This window comes from Microcebus murinus, chromosome 18 (assembly GCF_040939455.1).
Source record: "Microcebus murinus isolate Inina chromosome 18, M.murinus_Inina_mat1.0, whole genome shotgun sequence".
Classification (NCBI taxonomy): Eukaryota; Metazoa; Chordata; class Mammalia; order Primates; family Cheirogaleidae; genus Microcebus; species Microcebus murinus.
The window spans coordinates 31,700,249-31,722,556 of NC_134121.1; the positions used below are offsets into that span (position 1 = coordinate 31,700,249).

General features: G+C 42.8%; 1 protein-coding gene and 3 non-coding genes across 4 annotated transcripts in view; 3 read left to right on the forward strand and 1 right to left on the reverse strand.

Moving 5' to 3' along the window:
* Nucleotides 1-22,308, forward strand: part of TEX14 (testis expressed 14, intercellular bridge forming factor) — a 132,578-nt gene that overhangs the window by 32,165 nt on the left and 78,105 nt on the right. The gene's annotated exons all lie outside the window — the stretch shown is intronic.
* On the reverse strand, nt 2,255-2,361 carry LOC142862243 (U6 spliceosomal RNA). Its single transcript, XR_012913319.1, has one exon. It is a non-coding gene; the product is annotated as a U6 spliceosomal RNA (small nuclear RNA).
* Nucleotides 12,052-12,269, forward strand: LOC142862216 (small nucleolar RNA U3). Its single transcript, XR_012913300.1, has one exon. It is a non-coding gene; the product is annotated as a small nucleolar RNA U3 (small nucleolar RNA).
* On the forward strand, nt 20,270-20,487 carry LOC142862217 (small nucleolar RNA U3). The gene has a single exon (XR_012913301.1). It is a non-coding gene; the product is annotated as a small nucleolar RNA U3 (small nucleolar RNA).

Genomic DNA, 22,308 nt, shown 5'->3' on the forward strand with positions numbered 1-22,308 from the left:
TCCAGGATTTTCTTGCTGGAGGCTACTGGCAGCTCAGCCCTACAGGATAGACAGAAATAGCAAACATAGCTCAGGCAGTCTTCAGAAGAACAAATAAAACAAAACCCATATACAAACAAAACCTCTCCTGGTTCTGGCTCCTGATCTAGAGATCCAGACCTGCTATTTTCAGTGTGATCAGAAGTCCTGCTGAATCCTCTCCTCTCCTTTTTTAAAGGTGAGGCTTATGAAGCTTCTCTTTCCTGGTTTGTGAAACAGTCAGGGTGACCTGGTTTCTCTCCTCAGTGTTTGTTTCTTCACCTGTTTCAGCAGCTTCCTAAAGACTTCTAGAAAGGGTAACCTTTTCTAGGATCCAGCTATCCCACAGAATAGGTCATCCCTCAAAAAGTTCTCAAAATTTTCCATGCGTCACCCCTAGGGTGTGTAGGTAAAATATCTCACTGTGAACTCAATAATTGATGTAAAAGATCCTGGGGTTTTTTTATGTCAAAATTTAGCATTTCATTCCATAACATATCCATGTGTGTTTTCACATAAACATTGATGTTCAATATAGGTACGCTGTGACTTCTAGTGACATGTCTATCCATATCCTCCAGTGTGAGAAGCAGAGTTTTACAACATTTGTTATCTCCTAGGCATCTCCTGAACATGCTACATCTTCAAATTCTTGATATTCAGCTAGAGTGAGGGATGGGGTTAACAGCTGTAACTGGATATGGAACAGGACTTGGTCTATGTCTGGGAATTCCATCTAAAGCCTCAGAATGGAGAATAAGAGGTGAAAAAAATCCCCTACCGTCTAATTCAGGGCTTCTTAGAACATGGTCCTTGGACCTTCAACCCCCACCACTTACTTTGGGGCTAAGAGAAGATAGTGAGGTGAGGGTGAAGGTTTCAGTAGAAAGGATTCTTTAAAAGGTTTTCAGGCTGGGTGCTGGGTAGCTCATGCCTGTAAACTCAGCACTTTGGGAGGCCAAGGCAGGAGGATCACTTGAGGCCAGCAGTTCAAGACTCTCCTGGCAATATAGACCTCATATCTACAAAAAATAAAAAAAAGTAGAAACTTAGCTGGCCATGGTGGCATGCACTGGTAATCTCAGGTACTCCAGAGGCTGAGGTGGGAGGATCACTTGAGTTGAGGAGTTCGAGGTTATAGTGAGAGCTGTCATCATCACACCATTGTCCTTTAGCTTGGGTGACAAGAGTGAGACCCTGTCTCTAAAAAATAAATAAGTAAAAAGCATTCACAGGATTAAAATGCTGTAGATTTTTCCCTTCCTCCCAGCCTAAAGCCAAGCAAATGTCCCTTCAGGCAAACCTCACAGAATTGTGGTGCTTCTAAACAGGAGAGATGAGACCCTGTGTCCCAGCCTGCTGAACAGTCAAAATATGTCAGCCACCAGGGTGACAGGCAGAGAACCTGGAATGTTACCTGGACTTTAGGGATCAGGATGACTGCCATCTGCCTCCTACTTGGAGCAGTCCGTGATGGCTGGGTGAGCATAGGAGACTAGCAGTTGGATTAGCCACACTTCTACCAGTTGGTGGGACAAGTAGACTCCACAGAGGGTAGCTGAGCCATCTAAGGGGTTCCTACCTGTGAAGGAAGGAAGAATCCCAACAGAGAGGCTGGAGGTGTAGCCCTGGAGAATAGGAGCTGACGGGTAAGCAAGAAGTCAGCAGAAGAGGGCACACACCTGCATCAGGGTGCTGTGCAGTGCACTGGAGGTGCATGAAGGGCCTACTAGGAACTTTCACAAAAGAGCAGGAATTAGCATGAAGCCAAAAGCCACAAAGGGCATTAATTCAGTATGAAGGTCATTGCCCCCTTTTGTCTTATTTGTTCTCCCCCTTGCCTCAGCTCTGGGGTTGCCACAAATAGCCTTGAGATCAGAGGAAAAAATGGAGGAGTAAGGAGGAGAGTTAGCAGAGCATTGCTAGGTCCTGACATGTGGAGGAGGGGAGAAATTGGAATTGATGAAAGATTGAGGTTTTGATTTCATTAGGACTGCACAATTAAAGTGACTGAAAAGCAGTGGAATCTGCCAGAGATGCCTACCCAGGAGAGGAGAAAGAGGAGCCCAGCAACAGAGTGTGAGAGCACATTGAGGGCAAAGCTGTTTCCTATGGTGTCCCATTCAGTTCAGCCTGTTCAGAAAACCAGTTATCACAGGGTATACAAATTTTACAGTCCAAAAGATGAGTTCCAGAACCTCAAACCAGACTTTATTTTTTTTAATTTTATTTCTGTTAAAATATGGAACACTTCACGAATTTGCATGTCATCTTTGTGCAGGGGCCATGCTAATCTTCTCTGTATCATTCCAATTTTAGTATATGTGCTGCCGAAGCGAGCACCAGACTTTAGTTATTTTTATTACATGTATGTTAATTGAGTTCTAGGGTTAGAGCAGCCAAAGAAAGAGGTATGACCCTATCCTTCAGGATTATAATTCAGCAAAGAAAACAGAAATGAGTTAGTAGCTAAAGTACTGAGTGTTAGGCCTGCTCAGGGTTGGAACGCAGAAAGTATGTATAGGATGGAATGTAGTTAATAGAAAATATAGATGGTGATCATAAGGCCTGTGAAAGAATAGCCACAGGAGTCTGGAGAGTCCAGAGCAGGCGTCCTAAAAACTCCTCAAACTACGGCCCGCGGGCCACATGCGAGTGTTTTTGCCCGTTTGATTTTTTACTTCAAAATAAGATATGTGCAGTGTGCATAGGAATTTGTTCATAGTTTTTTTGAAACTGTAGTCCGGCCCTCCAACAGTCTGAGGGACAGTGAACTGGCCCCCTGTTTAAAAAGCTTGAGGACCCCTGGTCTAGAGGTTGTAAATCTAACTCTGACCACAGACGGTTGTGGCGATGCTGGCAGGAAATGGTTACTGTTCAGATAGAAATTCACTCTCCCCAAACTTCATCCAAACCTCCTATAAAACCCAAGGCTCTCCCCTTCCTGGCGTGGATGCTCTTTTCGGTCTCCAACCATCTGCACCCAGATGTTCAAATAAATAGCATTTGACTACACTTTGGGCTTCAAGTGTGTCCCTCTCGGCTCCGACCTAACACTTGAGAAGGGCAGGAAGTGAAGTGAGCACACCAGATTCATCTTAGCCTCCTTGTCTGGGGGAAACCAAGGGAAACTTATGAGAGGAACTGTTATTTAGGCCAGGACTTTAAGCAGGCAAAGGAGTTAACCAAGCCAGATACAGTGGCGTACACCTGTAGTCCCAGCTACTTGGGAGGCTGAGGCAAGAGGATCACTTAAACCCAGTAGTTCAAGTCAGGCTGGGCAACATCTGAGAACCCGTCTCTATAAAAAATAGAAGAAAAAGAAAAGGAGTTGACCAGGCAAAAGTCTGGCCCTAAAGATGGAGAGGTGCTAGAAAAGGGTGTGGATGACTTGAGGAAGAAAGCAATGGGGTGTGGAGAGTGGTATGAAGTGAAGCTGGTGAGAGACACTAGCAGACCTAGAGCTTCATGGGCTGATGGAAAGGTTTTGGTTGTATTTAAAGCTACCATTTTAGTATATTGTTTTTTATTTTTCCCCTCTTTTTTGTTTCTCTTTTCTGTCCTACCTTCTTTTGAGTTAATTAAATATGTTTTAGAATTCCATTTTTATTTACCTCTTGGCTTTTTAGCTGTACCTCTTTACATTACTACTATTTGTGTGTGTGTGTGGCAGCTCTAGTGATTATAATGCAGTCGATGCTCCATATCCATGGATTCTGCATCCTTGGCTTCAACCAACTGAATATGGAAAAATTAGAAGATCAATAAAAAATAAAAATACAGCCAGGTACAGTGGCTCACACCGGTAATCCTAGCATTTTGGGAGGCCAAGGCAGGAGAATTGCTTGAGGTCAGGAATTTGAGACCAGTGTGAGTAAGAGCAAGACTCCATATCTACAAAGAGTAGAAAAATTAGCCAGGCTTGATGGCATGCACCTGTAGTCCCAGCTACTCAGTGGGAGGATCGCTTGAACCCAGATGTCTGCAGTAAGCTATGATGATGGTACTACACTCTAGCCTGGTCAACAGAGTGAGATCCTGTCTCAAAAACAAAAACAAAAGCCCCAAATAATACAACAATGAAAAAAAAATACAGCATAACAATTATGTACATAGTGTTTACGTTGTATTACGTATTATAAGTAATCTAGAGATGATCTAAAATATATAAGAGAATGTACGTAGGTTATAAGCAAATACTGTGCCATTTTATATAACAGACTTGAGCATCCATGGATTTTGGTTGAGTGGGGGGCTCCTGGAACCAATCTCCTGAGGATGCTGAGGGTCAACTATATATTTCTTTAACTTTTCACAATGCAGTTAGTTAATAATGTTCTATTTCACATAAAATATACAACCTTATATGCCCATTTCTCCTTTTAATGTATCTTTTATGTTATAGATGTCATAAGTATTTATCTACATGAGTTATGATTCCCACAATATACTTTTTTTGTGTGTGTGACAGTCTCACTCTGTTGCCTGGGCTAGAGTGCTGTGGTGTCAGTCAGCCTAGCTCACAGCAACCTCAAAGTCCTGAGCTCAAGCGATCCTTCTGCCTCAGCCTTCTGAGTAGCTGGGACTACAGGCATGCGCCACCATGCCCAGCTATTTTTTCTATATATTTTTAGTTGACCAATTAATTTCTTTCTATTTTTAGTAAAGACAGGATCTCGCTCTTGCTCAGGCTGGTCTCGAACTCCTGACCTTGAGTGATCCTCCCGCCTCGGCCTCCCAGAGTGCTAGGATTATAGGCGTGAGCCACCATGCCTGGCCCATGATTCTTGAAGGATATAAAATTGTAGGCTAAATGTATTTTTTTTTTCTGTTACTGTCTTTTGACCTCTGTAGTTTCTGATGAGAAGTCAACTGTCATTGTTCACCTGTATGTAATGGGTTGTTTTTCTCTGGCTGTCTTCAAGAGTTTCTCTTTTGGTTTTCAGTGCTTTCACTATGATGTGCTCAGGGGTAGTTTTCTTTATATTTGTCCTGCCTGGGGTTTGCTGATCTTCTTGCATATGGAAATTAATGTCTTTTACCATTTTGGGGAACCTTTCTGCCATCATTCCTTCAGATATTCTTTCTGCTTTATTTTTTCTCTCCTCACTTTCTAGAAATACACTTCTACTTTTGTTAAAAGACCTTTACATATTGTCCCACTACCCCCAAAGTTCTGTTCATTTTTTTTCCCAGTCTTTTTTTCTCTGTGTTGTTCAGATTGGATAATTTCTATTGATCTATTCTCAAGCTCATGATTTTTGCTTTGTCATTAATCTGCTGTTAGCCTTATTCAATGAAATTTTTATTTTTTATATTTATTTTTCATTTCTAGAATTTCTGTTTTTGTCTAAAAAGAAACAAATATAGTTTTATTATTCTGCTGAGATTTTCTATTTTTTCATTGATGATGAGCATAGTTTTCTTTACATCTTGAGTGCAGTTCTTTAAATCCAAGATCTGGGTCATTTGGAGTTGGTCTTCATTAATTATTTTTTCTGACCAGGCACAGTGGCTCAGGCCTGTAATCCTACCACTCTGGGAGGCCAAGGCAAGAGGATCACTTGAGGCCAGCAGTTCAAGACCAGCCTGAGCAATGAACGAGACTTGTCTCTACAAAAAATAGAAAAAATTAGCTGGGTATGGTAGTGTGAGTATAAGGTCCCAAGCTATTCAGGAGGCTGAGGCAGGAGGATCACTTGAGCCTAGGAGTTTGAGGTTGCACTGAGCTATGATGATGCCAGTGGACTCTACCCAGGATGACAGAGCGAGACTTTATCTAAAAAAAAATTATGTTTCCGATTAAATATGGGTCATATTTCCTGTTTATTCTCATGTTGACTAATTTTGGATTATATCCTGAACATTGTAAGTGATATGTTGTAGGGACTTTGAATTCTGTTATGTTCTGAAGAGGATGTGTGTGTATTTTTTAAAATCAATCAATTATTTAGTAGATAGTTGCCGGAGCCAGCCGACGACGTGCGGCACCTGGAGTTAGGGGGCGAGGCTGAGAAATGAAGAGACAACAAAAAGATGGGGACGGGAGGACGGAGTCCTTGGTGACTGCCGCACCTCGTTTATTTCAGTTGCTATATTTATACAGATAAGAACAAAGGAGAAGTGAAATGCAATGGAACAGGTGGTACATGTCTTCATTAAACCAGAGAGCAAAACAGTTGTTTCTTTCAACCTTACGTCACTTTGATAGCCCCTTTCCTTGCTTAAGAAGTTTTCTAATGTACAACTTAACTTTTTTCTGATATCAAAAAGGCTACAAATACTCAACTATGATCACTCAGACAGTTCAAGGAAAAGAGCACCCAAGCGTAATTAACAATTCTGGGAAAGGAGTGTGCAGGGCCTGGGGGGGGGAGCTATAAGCTATGTGGGCTGTGTGCACAGGATTACTTCAGTGACCTTCTATAACTGCTACTGCTATCTCCAGCACCCTCCATGAGCTAGAAGAAAGGCCAAGAATGTCAGAGCTCTGAGTTAAGGCGCCAGGTGCTATGTCTCAAGGACCCCAGTGTTCTGGGCAGCAACCGCACTTTTAACTCTCCTGTGTTCGGGACAGCTCCCAACAGATAGTTAACTTAGCTGAACTCAAATTGCAAACTCTGTCTCCCCTACAGTAGGTAACAACTCAAATGTCAGTGCATTTCCTTAGGTTTCAGTTGTGCTACTTGGAGCCAGCCCTGTGCATTGTGAAGGGCCAGCCAGACATTGGGCAGAGTTTATATGCAGAATTGAGGGCTTCTCCTTTATAACTCTCTTTTTTCTGGGATTTTCTTCCCTTGCTTTTCAGCTACCACAGTGGCTCTGAACTCTGACCTCTAGTTCTTCACTCCAGTAAAATGGTGTTTTCTATCCTAGTTTTAGCCACAGGCTAAAAGCTATAAAAAAAAAAAAAAAAGAAAACCAGGGCCATTTCTTTCTTTCAAGTCTCTCATATCAGCCTGATTGTTGTTGCTCTCCAGTGTCTTCGCATAGTTTTGTACATTTTATCCAGAGTTTGTAATTGTTATTTGTAGAAAAGTTGGTCTGACAGGTGGTAATTGGCCAGAACTCTATATTTTGGTCTTTATTCCTGAAACAGTAGAAGCCCTTTAACAGGTGTGAATAGTGTTGCAGTTTCTAAATGGTTTCTCTGTCTTGAAGTGTTTTTTTCCCTGACACCAAATAAATGGTATTTCCTGATACCAATTCTCTCATTCTTTGACTCCAACTGGGTGTCCAACAATTCAATTAGCTTCTGGAGTTACCATCATCAGACTCCACAAGGGCTCAGTCTCACAAGATGGATGCCATTTCAGATGCCAGCTACAAATGGAGTGTCCAGGCTACCCACATTTCTGCCTGGCCAACTACAAATTTCTGGGTTCCCATGACCCCAGGTTAGATAATTCACTACAGTGACTTTCAGAACTTAGGAAAACACTTTACTTGCCATCATCAGTTTATTACAAAGAATACAACTGGGGAACAGCCAAATGGAAGAAGTGCATAGGGCTCGGTATGGATGTGTGTGCAGGGGCTTCCATTCCCTCTAGAGGCATGCCACCTTCCCAGCTCTTCAATGTGTTCACCAACTCAGAAGCTCTCCAAACCTGATCAGTGAAGTGCTTTTATGTAGGTCTCAGGTCTCATTATGTAGGCATGATTGATTATATCATTGGCCATTGGTGATTGAACTCAATCTCTAGCCCCTCTCTTCTGCCTGGAGGTCAATGGTAGGAGGTGAGTGTTGAAAGTTCCAACCCTCTAATCATGGCTTGGTCTTTTTGGTGACCAGCCCCTATCATAAGAAATGTAAATATTTCTAGAATGCAGGCTGGAGTTCAGTGGCTCTCTCCAACCTCAAACTCCAGGGCTCAAGATATCCTCCATTTTCAGCCTCCTCAGTAACTGGGAGTATAGGCACATGCCTCTACACCCAAATAATTTTTAAAATTTTTATATGTAAAGATGAGGTCTTGCTCTGTTGCTCAGGCTGGTCTTGAACACTTGGGCTCACGCCTGTAATCCTAGCACTCTGGGAGGCTGAGGCAGGAGCTTGAGGTTAGGAGTTCAAGACCAGCCTGAGCAAGAGTGAGACCCCATCCCTACTAAAGATAGAAAAAATTAGCCAGGTGTGGTGGTAATGCCTATAGTCCCAGCTACTCTGTAGGCTGAGGCAGGAGGATTGCTTTAGCCCAGGAGTTTGAGGTTGCTGTGAGCTAGGCTGACGCCACGGCACTCACTCTAGCCCAGGCAATAGAGTGAGACTCCATCTCAAAAAAAAAAAAAAAAAATAGCAATCCTCCTGCCTCTGCCTCTCAAAGTGCTGGGATTATAATGCCCAACTGATATTTCTTATATCAAAGATGTGAATAGATTTACATTTCTAAATGGTTGGTCTGGCTGCAGGAGGCTATGAGGTATGTGAGGGGAGGGAGAAAAAAGTAGGACAACTGACATTTTTTTTTTTTTGAGACAGGGTTTACTGTGTTGCCCAGGTTGTACTCAAATTCCTAGGCTCAAGCAATCCTCCTGTGTAGCTGGGACTAAAGCCTGCACCCTGTCACCCAGCTAGGTTTTTGTTGTTGTTGTTGTTTTTTGAGGAATTGTATTGGAAGTCGTATTATTGCTTGGAAGAGGAGTAAGTTTGTGAGGAAGCTGTTGGAAGTCAGTTTGGGCAGGCTGAGTGAGGTACTGGTATCTGTGATTTAGCTAAGCACAATATCAGATAGAAGCTGGATATCTGAGCGAGCAGCTCAGAAGAGAGGTCAGGACTGCATATACAAATTTGAAACTAAGGATGGGCAAGATGAGAGTGCCAGGAACCCTGCTGACAAGGACCTTATTCCCCTACAGACAGACCAGACTTACTGAGGGAGGAGTGGAATAAGAGGGAGAAGAAAACCCAACAGTCAGTGGTTCCCAATAGTCAGGTCAGTAGTAAGGCTGAGGGTGGGAACAAGACATTAGTTCATTCATCATTCATTCATTTAGTCAGCATTAACTGGGCATTTACTGTGCCAGGCAAGGGGCTGGAGATACAGAGATAAATATGACATGTTCTTGCTTTTAAAGAGCTCACGGTTTAGAGGGGGGAAAGTAAATGTATTTGCAACAGAGTGAGCTGTGTAGAGGCACATACAAAGATAATGAGGAACACAAAACACATAGTGGTCAGTGTTGCCAGGGGAGGTCAAGAAAGGCTTCCACAAGAGTTGACTTGAGCTAAGTCTTAGAATGCAGGAGTGATGGTCACACCCATGTGAAGTTGGAGAATTTGCTCATAGGAGGCCAAGGAATGGCATGGATGGTGAGGGGTTTCCACAAAGGTTGGAGGTATAGAGAATGGAAAAGTCATAGATATGGAAGAGCCTAGACCAGATATAGGACTCTTGGATGAAAGTGACTAGAAGGCACTTTAGAACTTCAAGATGTAAGGAACTGCTCTGGAACCAGGAGATACATCTCAGACCTGACCAGATTGCTCCAACACTCTTCTTTTTTTGAAGAAATTAAATACAGAGAATTTAGGTGTCTTTAAAGAGAGCTGTCTATAAGGAGATTCTATTTGGAGAGGTGCTTGATGAGAAGACTAAGGGTCCTTACAAGTTGATGGTCTTACTGGGCTTGCTACTATGATGTAATAAAAAGCGTGGTTTGCAAAGGCCTGTAATCCCACCTTCTTGGAAGGCTGAGGCATCATTTGATCCTAGAAGTTGGAGGCCAGCCTGGGCAACATAGTGAGACCCTGTCTCTAATTTAAAAAAAAGAAAAAAATGTGGTTGATTCAGAATGTGGCACCATGTGAATGTCCAGGTGGCAACTATGTGTGCTTCCTCCATGAAGTTTACAGCAGGACGTTAAGTAACTAAAACAGTTACACACTATCATGAAGTATGTCCATTGAGGAGAAACTGGGACTCACTTTTGCTAAAAGTAAATGGGTAGGCTTTCTTTGGGATTTAGAAACCAGGAAGATGAATCATTCAGTTTGAACTTTGAGGGATGATAATATTGAATGCTTTATTATAGAAATGGATTTGATTGGAGACTAAACTGTTAATGAATCCACAAGGGGAGTTCACTGTTGCTCACCACACGAAAGCCAGTTACTGAGACAAGTGATTATCAAGGAAAAAAGGATTTATTTCAGGAGACGCATCTACTAGGAGGTGAGAGGTATGGACTGCCTCATATCTACCTCCCTGACCAACAGGGTCAGCGGGTTTTTCTGGAGGTGAAATGAATAAAGCATAAGGGAAGTGAGCATCATTACCTGTTCAGGGTGGAGTGCAGGGCACACAAGTGCCATGAGAAATCATGCTAGTACATACATCCCATGATCAGAAATGGGTGGATAAGTCCCTCCCAGGGCAGGGATTTTAGCATTAGAATGAGTTAGGGGTTTTAGTCATTCTTTCAGCCTTGTGTGCAGTCTTAGTGGGTCCTTGGACACAGTCTGTGGAGGGGTATCATTTGTCTTCTTTGGACAAACGGGTGGTGAAAGAGTCTGTAGTTATCTCATGGCTGTAAGGAGCTTCTACCATTTCTGGGAAAGAAACTCAAAGGAATGTATTAGTACAACAAAGTTATAGGCCGGGCGTGGTGGCTCACGTTTGTAATCCTAGCACTCTGGGAGGCCGAGGCGGGAGGATTGCTCAAGGTCAGGAGTTCAAAACCAGTCTGAGCGAGACCCTGTCTCTACTATAAAAATAGAAAGAAATTAATTGGCCAACTAATATATATATATATAAAATTAGCCGGGCATGGTGGCTCGTGCCTGTAGTCTCAGCTACTCGGGAGGCTGAGGCACCAGGATTGCTTGAGCCCAGGAGTTTGAGGTTGCTGTGAGCTAGGCTGACGCCACGGCACTCACTCTAGCCTGGGCAACAAGCGAGACTCTGTCTCAAAAAAAAAAAAAAAAAGTTATAAACGTTTAGTTATTAAATCTTACTGAGAGCTCTCTATTTTCTGTCTATTTTGAAAACTGCAGTTGCTAAACAAGCAGTGTTGAGAAAACTCACTGTGAAGGCCACTTAGAGCAGCCAGACCTAGCCACTGTGTGAACACTGAAAACTCATTTGAAATATGAGGGAACTAAAAACACTATTAAAAAAAAAAAGAATCCTCTGATCCATTGTATTAAAAAAAAAAAGTATATATATATATATAAAAAAAAACAAACTACTTAACTACTTTCTTGCTTATGGACCCGGTTACAAGACCTTCTGAAGATCACTTTGGCTTACCAAAAAGAACAGGGACTTGATTTAGTGCCAGACAGATTTACGTTCCGACTGTGGTTCTCTAAGCTGTATGACAGATGCTGTAGCCAGCTAAGATAGGGGAAATAATCATCTCTTCTACAGATTCTCTTACAGTTGTTGAGATGGATGAAATTAGATAATAGATTAAAACACTTACCAGCGAGTAGACATTCAATAAAACATAGTGGTTAGGATTATCATATGGTGTTCGACGTGTACACTATTTCTCTTGGTCTCTTCTATCTCTTTCATCTCTCTTTCCTGCTCTCTCTTTCAAGGAAAAGGAAACCTGGTCTCTCCAAGTCAGCTTTTTTTTTTAATGAAAGGAGTCTAGCTCAGTCGCCCTCGCAGGCTGGAGTGCAGTAGCGCGATCATTATCGGCTCACTTCTTTAGCAGGCAGGAGGCCATCCACGCCGATGCGCGCCCGCGGCACGAATAACTTTTCCTTTGCGGATCCTAGGTGGCGCCTGCTGTGTTGGGTGAGTAATCGCAGCTCCCCGGGGGTTAGGAGAGACTCGGACGCGCGCAGAACTCAGCGTGTGATTGGTTGCTGGGACGCCGTATGTTAATGAGGCCTCTTGATGCTTTAAAGAGTTTCTGGAAATTTACAAGTGAAAATAGTGTTGTGAACTTTGACATTTGACCGAATTGTTACGAGGTATAAAAAGCATCTGAAAAAGGCAAATGACTTGAGAAGAAAAATGTCTCTATCACTGTAAAGTGCGCGGCCGCCATAGACGCGGCAGAGGCGTGGAGGGCGAGGCTAAGACTATACTTTCAGGGATCATTTCTATAGTCCGTTACTAGAGAAGTTTCTCTGAACGTGTAGAGTACCGAAAACCACGAGGAGGAGGCGCAGTGTTCTCTCCTGAGCGTGAAGCCGGCTCTTGGTGTTGCTTTGCTGCAACTGCCACTTGCCATTGATGATCGTTCTTCTCTCCCTTTATGGGGGAGTGAGAGGGAGAGGATGCAGTCTGAGTGGTTTTCTTCATACTTGGTTTTCTAAAAGGAGTGTGTATCGTGTGTTAAGGTTATTTTTTTCACACCTGGATTAAGTGGTTTCCTTAGTTAGCTGTTTCAGTTTTTTTACTATGTCAATATGATTCAGCTTTCTTTTTTGTTTTTCCGGCATTGTGGGGGTCAAATGTCAAAGTTTTGTATAAAGCCCTTGTCCTCGCTTCCTTCTCAAGTCAGAGCTTCAAGCGCGTCCATCCCCAGTTGGGCCGCATCATTCGTTATGTATATATATACCCATCCACTCCTATATGTCCACTTAGGTGTTGATCATTTAATACCAATTTGCTGGCGAACACGTGTGGTGCTTTCTTTCAATTTTTTTTAACTTTTGTTATTTTTAAGGTTGCTGGGTGTTCAGTTTTGTTTTTTTTTAATTGGGATACTCTCACTCTATACCCTTCAGTGTAATAGGACCCTTGTAGTTCTCTGCACTCTCAAACTCCTGGGTTTTCAAGGGATCTCCCTGCCTCTACCTCACCTGTGGCTGGGGTTACAGGCGTGTAAGATGCCCAGCCAATTTTTCTATTATTAGAAGAGACGGGGTCTCGCTCTTGCTCAGGCTGGTCTCAAACTTCTGAGCTCTGGCAATTTTCTCACTTTGGGCTCCTAGAGCGCCGGAATCATAGCCGAGAGCTGCTGTGCCGGGCTTTAAGTTCTCTTGTTTTCGGGAGTTTTGTTTTTTTGTTTTTTTTGCCTTGCTTGTCTGGTTTATTTGCTTGAATAATTTACCATTAGCTCTTTAAGTTTCCTTGTTTTGGGTCATAAATACCTCAGTTCACAAGAGGTTTCTTCTTAGTGATAATTTTTTGGGACATTCTGTCCCTCATTTTGGAACAAAATTCTATGTCTTCTGGCGATATTATGATTTCTAGTTATTTTCTTGTATTTTTTTTTCCAGTTTCAAAATTTTTGCTCCTACTGAGGGCTTTTCTCGGTTGTCCATAAAAGGCCATTAAGAAACTGATTGGAAGAAGCTGATAGGAAGCATTGTGGACATGGGTGGGGCTTTTCCCCTTCTGGGAATGCCTGGGTGGGGAGGGTAACTTTTTATTCTCCCTGAGGCTTCTCATTTCTTTCTGAGAAAATTCTGATACTCTGCCCAGGGAATACATGCTTAATTATTTGAGACCTTTGTCAGCCCAGTATTTTCTAATGTTGAGAGTCAGTGAAAGATCTCAGTCCTGCCATAAGTACCATCCATATTCCTGGACAAGTATGGTTAGTAGATCAGTCCTGGGTATACTAGGCGTGTCACCCTGAGTCCTTTTGCCTTTTTTTTTTTTGGTAGTGGATTACTGAAGCACTACCTATTTCATTCCTGTTCTGAGCAAAATATCCCTGAAAGTACAGGTTTAATGTATACTTTTAATATATTTTTAAACTATTAATAGTATTGACACATTATTATTAAATAAAACCCAGGCCAGGCGCAGTGGCTCACGCCTGTAATCCTAGCACTCTGGGAGGCCGAGGCGGGTGGATTGCTTGAGGTCAGGAGTTCGAAACCAGCCTGAGCAAGAGCGAGACTCCGTCTCTATTATAAATAGAAAGAAATTAATTGGTCAACTAATATATATATATAGAAAAAATTAGCCGGGCATGGTGGCGCATGCCTGTAGTCCCAGCTACTAGGCAGGCTGAGGCAGCAGGATTGCATGAACCCAGGAATTTGAGGTTGCTGTAAGCTAGGCTGACACCATGGCACTGACTCTAGCCTGGACAACAAAGTGAGACTCTGTCTCAAAAAAAAAAAAAATTTAATGATATTAAAATAAAGTATGAGCCAGTACAATGGCTCACACCTATAATCCCAGCACTTTGAGAAGCCAAGGCAGGAGGATAGCTTTGGCCAGGAGTTGGAAACCAGCTTGGGCAACATAGGGAGACCTAGTCTCTACAAAATAATTTAAAAATAAAATATAAAATAAAATAAATAAAATACTGGAGTATAGCACTTTAAATGATTTTGTGGTTCACCAGTAAGTCCCATGTCCCAGCAAAGTAGTTAGGAGCCCAGTTTGAGATTCACAACTTCATCCTGAAGCAGGCATTATATTTAAAAAACAAACAAACAAAACAAACAAACAAAAAGAGTGATTCACAACTTTAGGGCCAAATTATCAGACTCTCTGTATCTCAGTTTCCTCTTCTGTAAAGTGGGGATAATAATACTATCTACCTTGAGAAAGAGTAAATAACATAACGTATACATAAAGTTTTTAGCACAGAGACTGGCACAGTATTAACACCTTAACAGATTATGCTATTGTTACTAACCTTTTACCATTACATCAGTGGTTTCAGAGGAGTTGGAGCAGTCAAACCATATAAGTTTCACCCATCCCAAGCCCTACCCAGATTCTCATAGGCTTCAAGGGCCAGTATGTGTACTATATTTTGGAAGTCTCTCCATGGATTTAAAAAAGAAAAAGCTATGCTAAGTACAAAAATCCCAAAAAGAAAAGAATGAAAATAAAATTTAAAAAATAATTTAAAAATAATAATACAAAAGAAAAAGGTCCCCAGGTGAGGATCGATCACTGGCTCTTAATAGTAATAATGTTATATTAAACTTGCTAACTTTGGAGACTCAAGATCTTAGGTTGAGGCCAGGCGCGGTGGCTCACGCCTGTAACCCTAGCACTCTGGGAGGCCGAGGTGGGTGGATTGCTGGAGGTCGGCAGTTCGAAACCAGCCTGAGCAAGAGCAAGACCCCGTCTCTATTATAAATAGGAAGAAATTAATTGGTCAACTAACATATATATAGAAAAAATTAGCCGGGCATGGTGGCACATGCCTGTAGTCCCAGCTACTTGGGAGGCTGAGGCAGCAGGATTGCTTGAGCCCAGGAGTTTGAGGTTGCTGTGAGCTAGGCTGATGCCATGGCACTCACTCTAGCCTGGGCAACAAAGCGAGACTCTGTCTCAAAAAAAAAAAAGATCTTAGGTTGTAAAGCTTAGGACAAATCACCAAGGACATACATTCCCTGTTGTTTTTGAGACAGAATCTCAGTCTGTTGCCCAGGCTGGAGTGAAGCGTCACAATCAGAGCTCGCTGCAGCCTCTGACACCTGGGCTCAAGGGATCCTCCTGCCTTGGTCTCCAGAAGTGCAGGGATTATGGTTGTGAGCCACTGTGCCTGGCCATTCCTTGTAGTTTCAAAGATTCGCCTTTTTTTTTTTCTTTTTTTTTTAGATAGAGTCTCACTCTGTTTCCCCTGGCTAGAGTGCCATAGCGTCGGCCTAGCTCACAGCAACCTCAACCTCCTGGGCTTGAGCGATCCTCCTTCCTCAGCTTCCCAAGTAGCTGGGACTATAGGCAAATGCCACAATGCCAGGATAATTTTTCTATTTTTAGTAGAGATGGTGTTTCACTCTTGGAGGGGCTGGTCTCAAACTTCTGAGCTCAAGATATCCTTCTATCAAGCAGAACCTTGGAGGTAAAAAAAAAAAAAAAAAAAGAAGATATCCTTCTGCCTTAGCCTCCCAGAGTGCTAGGATTATAGGCATGAGCCACCATACCCAGCCTACATATTCTTTATTATACTGAGTTGGAAACAAACCTGTCCTCTCTGGAGGGAAGTAGTCTCTAGCTTCCAAGCCTATTCACTGGACAAACTTTCTCAAAAAGATATTCTAGAACAAGGACTAATGTGCAGAAATACAAGAAACCATGGAAAATTGTCTTGTAACAGTGACATAATTAGATTTAAAGTTTGAAAGGAAACTTGTTGCTACTTGGAAAGTGAATTGGAGAATGGCAGTGGTGAATGTAGGTTAAGCTATGTCCAGCTGAGAGATGGTCTCTTGACCAGCAAGAGAGGTAGTTGAACTGGAGAAAGGTGGATGAATTTGACAGCTCTTTAGGAGATAAATCAATTGCATTTATGATAGGTTGGTGGGAAGAAAGGTGTTGGAGATGACCCTTATTTTCTGGCTTATGCCCTTGAATGGATGGACATTAGTACCATCATTGAGGCAGGGACTGGAAGAGGCCCAGATTTAGGGAATAGGTAAGAAATAATTCATGTTTGGACATGTTGAATTTGAAATACTTTTAAAACTTCAAGATAAGTCAACTAAATATCAGGTAGGTAGATCTGCATCTGAGGTCTGGTGACTTTTATGCACCATACCCCAGAGTCAGGCCTCCTGGATTGAAACCACAGTCTGGCACTATCTCTGTGACTAAGCAGAAGTCACTTAAGTTATCTTTGCCTCTATTGCCTTGTCTGTAAAACAAGGATAATAATAACCTTCATAGTGAATATTAAATTATTGTGAATATTAAATTAACTAATATGAAAATAGGAGAGCTAGAAAGGACTAAAGGACCAAAGCAAGTCATTTAGTCCAATTTCTTATTTCAACATTTTATCATTGAGTTTAAAATGTTGAAATAAGTGTTTCTTTCTCTCTTTCTCTGACCCCTATCCCCACCATACCTCACCCTGTCTTTGGTACTCAGAAGAGGAGTGTTTTACAATAGTTAGGCTTCAATTAAAAAAAAAAAAAAAAAAGGCAGAGCACTGGCCATGCCTGTAATCCTAGCACTCTGGGAGGCCAAGGTGGAGGATCACTTGAGCTTAGGAGTCCAAGACTGGCTTGAGCAAGAGTGAGACTCCAGTGTTTACTAAAAATAGAAAAAATCAGCCAGATGTGGTGGCTCCGTCTCAAAAAGAAAGAAAAAAAAGAAGAGAGGTATTGCCTAGCACAGTGATGCACACCTGTAATTCCAGCTACTCAGGAGGCTGATGCAAGATGATCACTTGAGCCCAGGAGTTCAGGACCAGCCTGGGGAACATAATGAGACTCTATCTCAAATTTCACAATATTACAAAACAAAGAAAAAGTAAGTGGGTGTTTCTCTAAGTATGTACACCGTGTGGGTGTGAGATATGTAGAACGGGGGCTCAGGGTCCTTCAGGGAGGCCGAGTTTGTCACCAGGTACCCATTTGGAGATTTAGTAATCTCCTTGAAGATAGGAACTATGAGTCTCACTTTCTTTCTTTCTTTTTTTTGAGACAGAGTCTCCCTCTGTTGCCCAGTTGCCCATGCTAGAGTGCAGTGGTGTCAGCCTAGCTCACAGCAACCTCAAACTCCTGGGCTCAAGCAATCCTCCTGCCTCAGCCTCCTGGCACTACAGGTGTGCACCACCATGCCTGGCTGTTTTTTTCTATTTTTAGTAGAGACAGGGTATTGCTCTTGCTTAGGCTGGTCTTGAACTCCTGACCTCAAGCGATCCTCCCACCTCAGCCTTCCAGAGTGCTAGGATTATAGGCATGAGCTACCATGCCTGGCCTCATTTTCTTTTTTATCTGGCCCAGAGCTGCAGAGTGCTGTTCACTGGGTAAATACATGGATGTTGTCTGTCAGGAAATGGCCAGAGGGCCTCAAATCAAGACACAGGTTATATTCTTAGCCTTTTGCTAAGACAAAAGGCTGTATTCCTTTTTCTTCTTATAGACAGAAGGCTATATTCTTAGCCTTTTGGTCTTTACATAACTTCTGGTTGGTAAGACAGTTCCCATTAATAAGTGGTTTAGGCCGGGCGCTGTGGCTCACGCCTGTAATCCTAGCTCTTGGGAGGCCGAGGCGGGCGGATTGCTCAAGGTCAGGAGTTCAAAACCAGCCTGAGCGAGACCCCGTCTCTACTATAAATAGAAAGAAATTAATTGGCCAACTGATATATATATAAAAAATTAGCCGGGCATGGTGGCGCATGCCTGTAGTCCCAGCTACTTGGGAGGCTGAGGCAGAAGGATTGCTTGAGCCCAGGAGTTTGAGGTTGCTGTGAGCTAGGCTGATGCCATGGCACTCACTCTAGCCCGGGCAACAAAGTGAGACTCTGTCTCAAAAAAATAAAAAATAAAAAAAATAAGTGGTTTATCCCCAGCCACCCCTTGTCAGGAATGATTACTCTATGATTTGCTTCCTTAGCCTTTGTGAGAAGTGCCTAAATGATTCTCCATGTTCCTCAGACAGTGCATCCAGATTCCCCCTTTGTTCCCTTTTCAGCCCCCACCCCCACCCCCAATGCTATCTATCACTGCCCAATTCTCTCCTTTTGGATTTACTGCAGTCAGGTCAGTTCATTAAATTTTCCTACAACTTCCTGACTCTAGGCAAATCACACAGCCTTTACTGTGGGTAAAGTGCCAGGAGATCACTAAAAAGATACGGAATGAAGGATATTAATGTTCAAGGCAGCAGGAGAGGCTGGGTGTGGTGGCTCATGCCTGTAATCCTAGCACTCTGGGAGGCCGAGGTGGGAGGATCAGTTGAGTTTAGGAGTTTGAGACCAGCCTGAGCAAGAGTGAGACCCCATCTCTACTAAAAATATGAAAAATTAGCCGGTAGTAGTGGCCCAGCCCTGTCATCCCAGCTACTCTGCAGGCTGAGGCAGGAGGATTGCTTGAACCCAGGAGTTTGAGGTTGCTGTAAGCTAGGCTGATGCCAGGGCACTCTAGCCCAGGAAACAGAGTGAGACTGTCTCAAAAAAAGAAAAAAAAAAAAAGCAGCAGGACACAGCCTTGTGGCCTTGGGAGAGCTACTTAAAAGTTCTACGCTTTCATTTCCTCAACTTCTTAAGGTTATTTCCAACATTAAATGGGGTGATCCATGTAAAGGGATTAGTATGGGGTTAGTAGAGGGTCTGGGAACACATTAAAGTAGTGCTGGAGAACTTTTTTTTTTTTTTTTTTTTTTTTGAGACAGAGTCTCATTTTGTTGCCCAGGCTAGAGTGAGTGTTGTGCCTGTCAGCCTAGCTCACAGCAACCTCAAACTCCTGGGCTCAAGCAATCCTTCTGCCTCAGCCTCCCAAGTAGCTGGGACTACAGGCATGCACCACCATGCCTGGCTAATTTTTTCTATATATATTAGTTGACCAATTAATTTATTTCTATTTATAGTAGAGATGGGTCTTGCTCTTGCTCAGGATGGTTTCAAACTCCTGACCTCGAGCAATCCTCCCGCCTCTGCCTCCCAGAGTGCTAGGATTACAGGCGTGAGCCACCCGGCCCCGCCCATTTTCTTCTTTTTAATGAATAAGAGAAATTGCAATTTTAGCCATTTTGGTTTGTTTGGTTTTTGGTAGAGGGAAGAGTGCTATAACCTTTCAGATTCACCAGGGAAGTTATTTTTAAATATAATACAATATTTATTTAAGTTGGATTTTTGTCTTTTAAATACTGAGAGGCACAAAGAAAACAAAAAATAAGGTGTAATCTCTGTCTTGATAGACCCGCAGATATTTAAAAATAAAGGTGACATAGTCTAAGGTTAAAAAATTTGCAGTACAAATATGTACAAAGTAGACACCCTTCCTCTAAAAAAGAAAACCCAAAGTAACTCTACTTTAACAGTTTTTGTTACTTTTTTCCTAATTAAAAAAAAAAAACAAGAATGGGCGTGAGGAGGGAACAGTTTTCGAAAGAAACCTCTTTGTTCCCAGTGCAGATTGGCTGGGCTAGGGCAGTTAGAAAAGCTACCCAGGTGAGCGGTAAAGCGCCCCTGACGTTCATGCTCTCGGGAGTAACCAGCAGATGATCAGTTCCACGCATGTATTAGCTTCTAAATTTAGTATCTTGGTTGAAAATTAAAAAACAGAAACCCTCACCCACAGACGCTGCGTGTCATATTTACACCGGAAAAGTAATTTGACGCACACGGGCACACGTTTTGTCTTAAACTCTTCCGGAAGTGTGTTTTTAGAGCCGAAAGACAGTGACTTCTGACTGGCTGTCGGTCTGTCATAGGCTAATTAGGAACTTGGAGTTTCTTAAAAAAAGAAAACTTTCAGAGTGTTCAGAATGCTTATTTAACAGTTGCATACAAAAACAATACTTCGAAAACGCATTTGTGATCACTCTAAAAAGATAGTAATGCGGGGGGAGGGCGGGAATTTCGCCGTCACTGTAAAGTGCGCGGCCGCCATAGACGCGGCAGAGGCGTGGAGGGCGAGGTTAAGACTATACTTTCAGGGATCATTTCTATAGTCCGTTACTAGAGAAGTTTCTCTGAACGTGTAGAGTACCAAAAGCCACGAGGAGGAGGCGCAGTGTTCTCTCCTGAGCGTGAAGCCGGCTCTTGGTGTTGCTTCGCTGCAACTGCCACTTGCCATTGATGATCGTTCTTCTCTCCCTTTACGGGGGAGTGAGAGGGAGAGGACGCAGTCTGAGTGGTTTTCTTTAAAGTTTGTGTGCAACAGAAGATACTGAGTATGTGTGCTTTTAAGCAAATTCTTTGTTTTTGTTTGTGCGCTGTGCGACTCGTGTGTTACATGTGTTGAATTTTTACTTTTTGAGACGTCTCTCGCTTTGTTACCCAGGTTACAGTGAGTGCCGTGGTGTCAGCCTAGCTCACAGCAACCTCAAATTCCTGGGTTCAAGCGATCCTGCTGCTTCAGCCTACAGAGTAGCTGAGACTACAGGCATGCGCGCCACCATGCCCGGCTAATTTTTTCATTATTTTTTTAATTGGCCAGTTAATTTTTCTATTTTTTTAGTTGAGATGGGGTCTGGGGGAAGGTTCTCACTCTTGCTCAGGCTGGTTTTTAACTCCTGACCTTGGGTGATCGGCCCTCCTTGGCCGCCTCCCAGAGTGCTAGGTAGATGTGGTGATTTTTATTATAATGTATGTTTTAAGGAAGTACAGTTTTCATGATAGTAAGTTTTCTCATTTTGTGGTAGAGTTTAAAGAATGCAAGAAGGCAGTATGATAACGAGTGTTGAAAGAGAAAGCTGAGTTTTTTTCCTGCTAAGTCACTAGCCAGCCACCTGTCAATTACTCCTCTGTGTCATTCCAGACCAAGGAAATACAGTGTATAAACCTTAGGGCTTATGGCAGAAAAGGAATAAACATTGGGTTTGGCCAAAGCATGGTGGACAGAGAGATTTGGAGACAATTTATCCCGGTTACCTTCCATGGAAGAGAGCGAATGAGCTGTGCAGTTGAAGGTCACTTCACTGCTATGTGGAGATTAAATTTTGGAGGAGGAATGAGGTGGCAAGATTTAGGTATCTGCTGCATTCTTCTTCATAGGAGGTGATTGTAGTGATGGAGAAAAAGAAATATTGACCAGACTGGAAAGGTATTTTAAATCGTGAAATTGACCAGACTTAGGGATTGATTCAATGTAGGCAGAAGGAAGAGGGGGCTGTCAAGGATAATTGTTAGGTTTTATGACCTTTAGAAATGGTTGGACAGTTGCTCCATTTGTTCAGATGATAGAAAATGGAGGAGGAACTGAATTAGGTAGAGCACTGGGGAGGGAAGTAATGGTAGAGTTAAGTTTAGGGTACATTTAGGAGAGATTTCTCACCTTTAATAGGCAATGGAGGCCGGGCATGGTGGCTCACGCTTGTAATCCTAGCACTTTGGGAGGCCGAGGCGGGCGGATTGCTCAAGGTCAGGAGTTCGAAACCAGCCTGAGCGAGACCCCGTCTCTACCAAAAATAGAAATAAATTAATTGACCAACCAAAAATATATATACAAAAAATTAGCCGGGCATAGTGGCGAATGCCTGTAGTCCCAGCTACTGGGGAGGCTGAGGCAGAAGGATCACTTGAGCCCAGGAGTTTGAGGTTGCTGTGAGCCAGGCTGACGCCACGGCACTCACTCTAGCCTGGGCAACAAAGTGAGACTCTGTCTCAAAAAAAAAAAAAAAATAGGCAATGGAAAAGGAAGAGATGAACCTTCCAAAGCAGACTAGAAGGAATAACCACAGGTAGGAGGGAAACCAAATGTATGGGCATAATAGAAGCCCAGGAAGGGAAAATGGGGTATGTAGAAAGCAAACAGAGATTAAGATACAGATAGGAAAGTATCCATGGCATGGAGCCACAATGGTGACCTTCTTTGTCCTGTGGTGGCAGCAGAAACTGGTTTGAGGTCAGTTGATCACTGAACGGATATTCAGGGATTGGCCACTGGATCAAAAGCTTACCAAAGGTAGCTATGAAGGAGAGTATAGAGAGGTATGTTTAGCTGAGGGAACTGGGGGT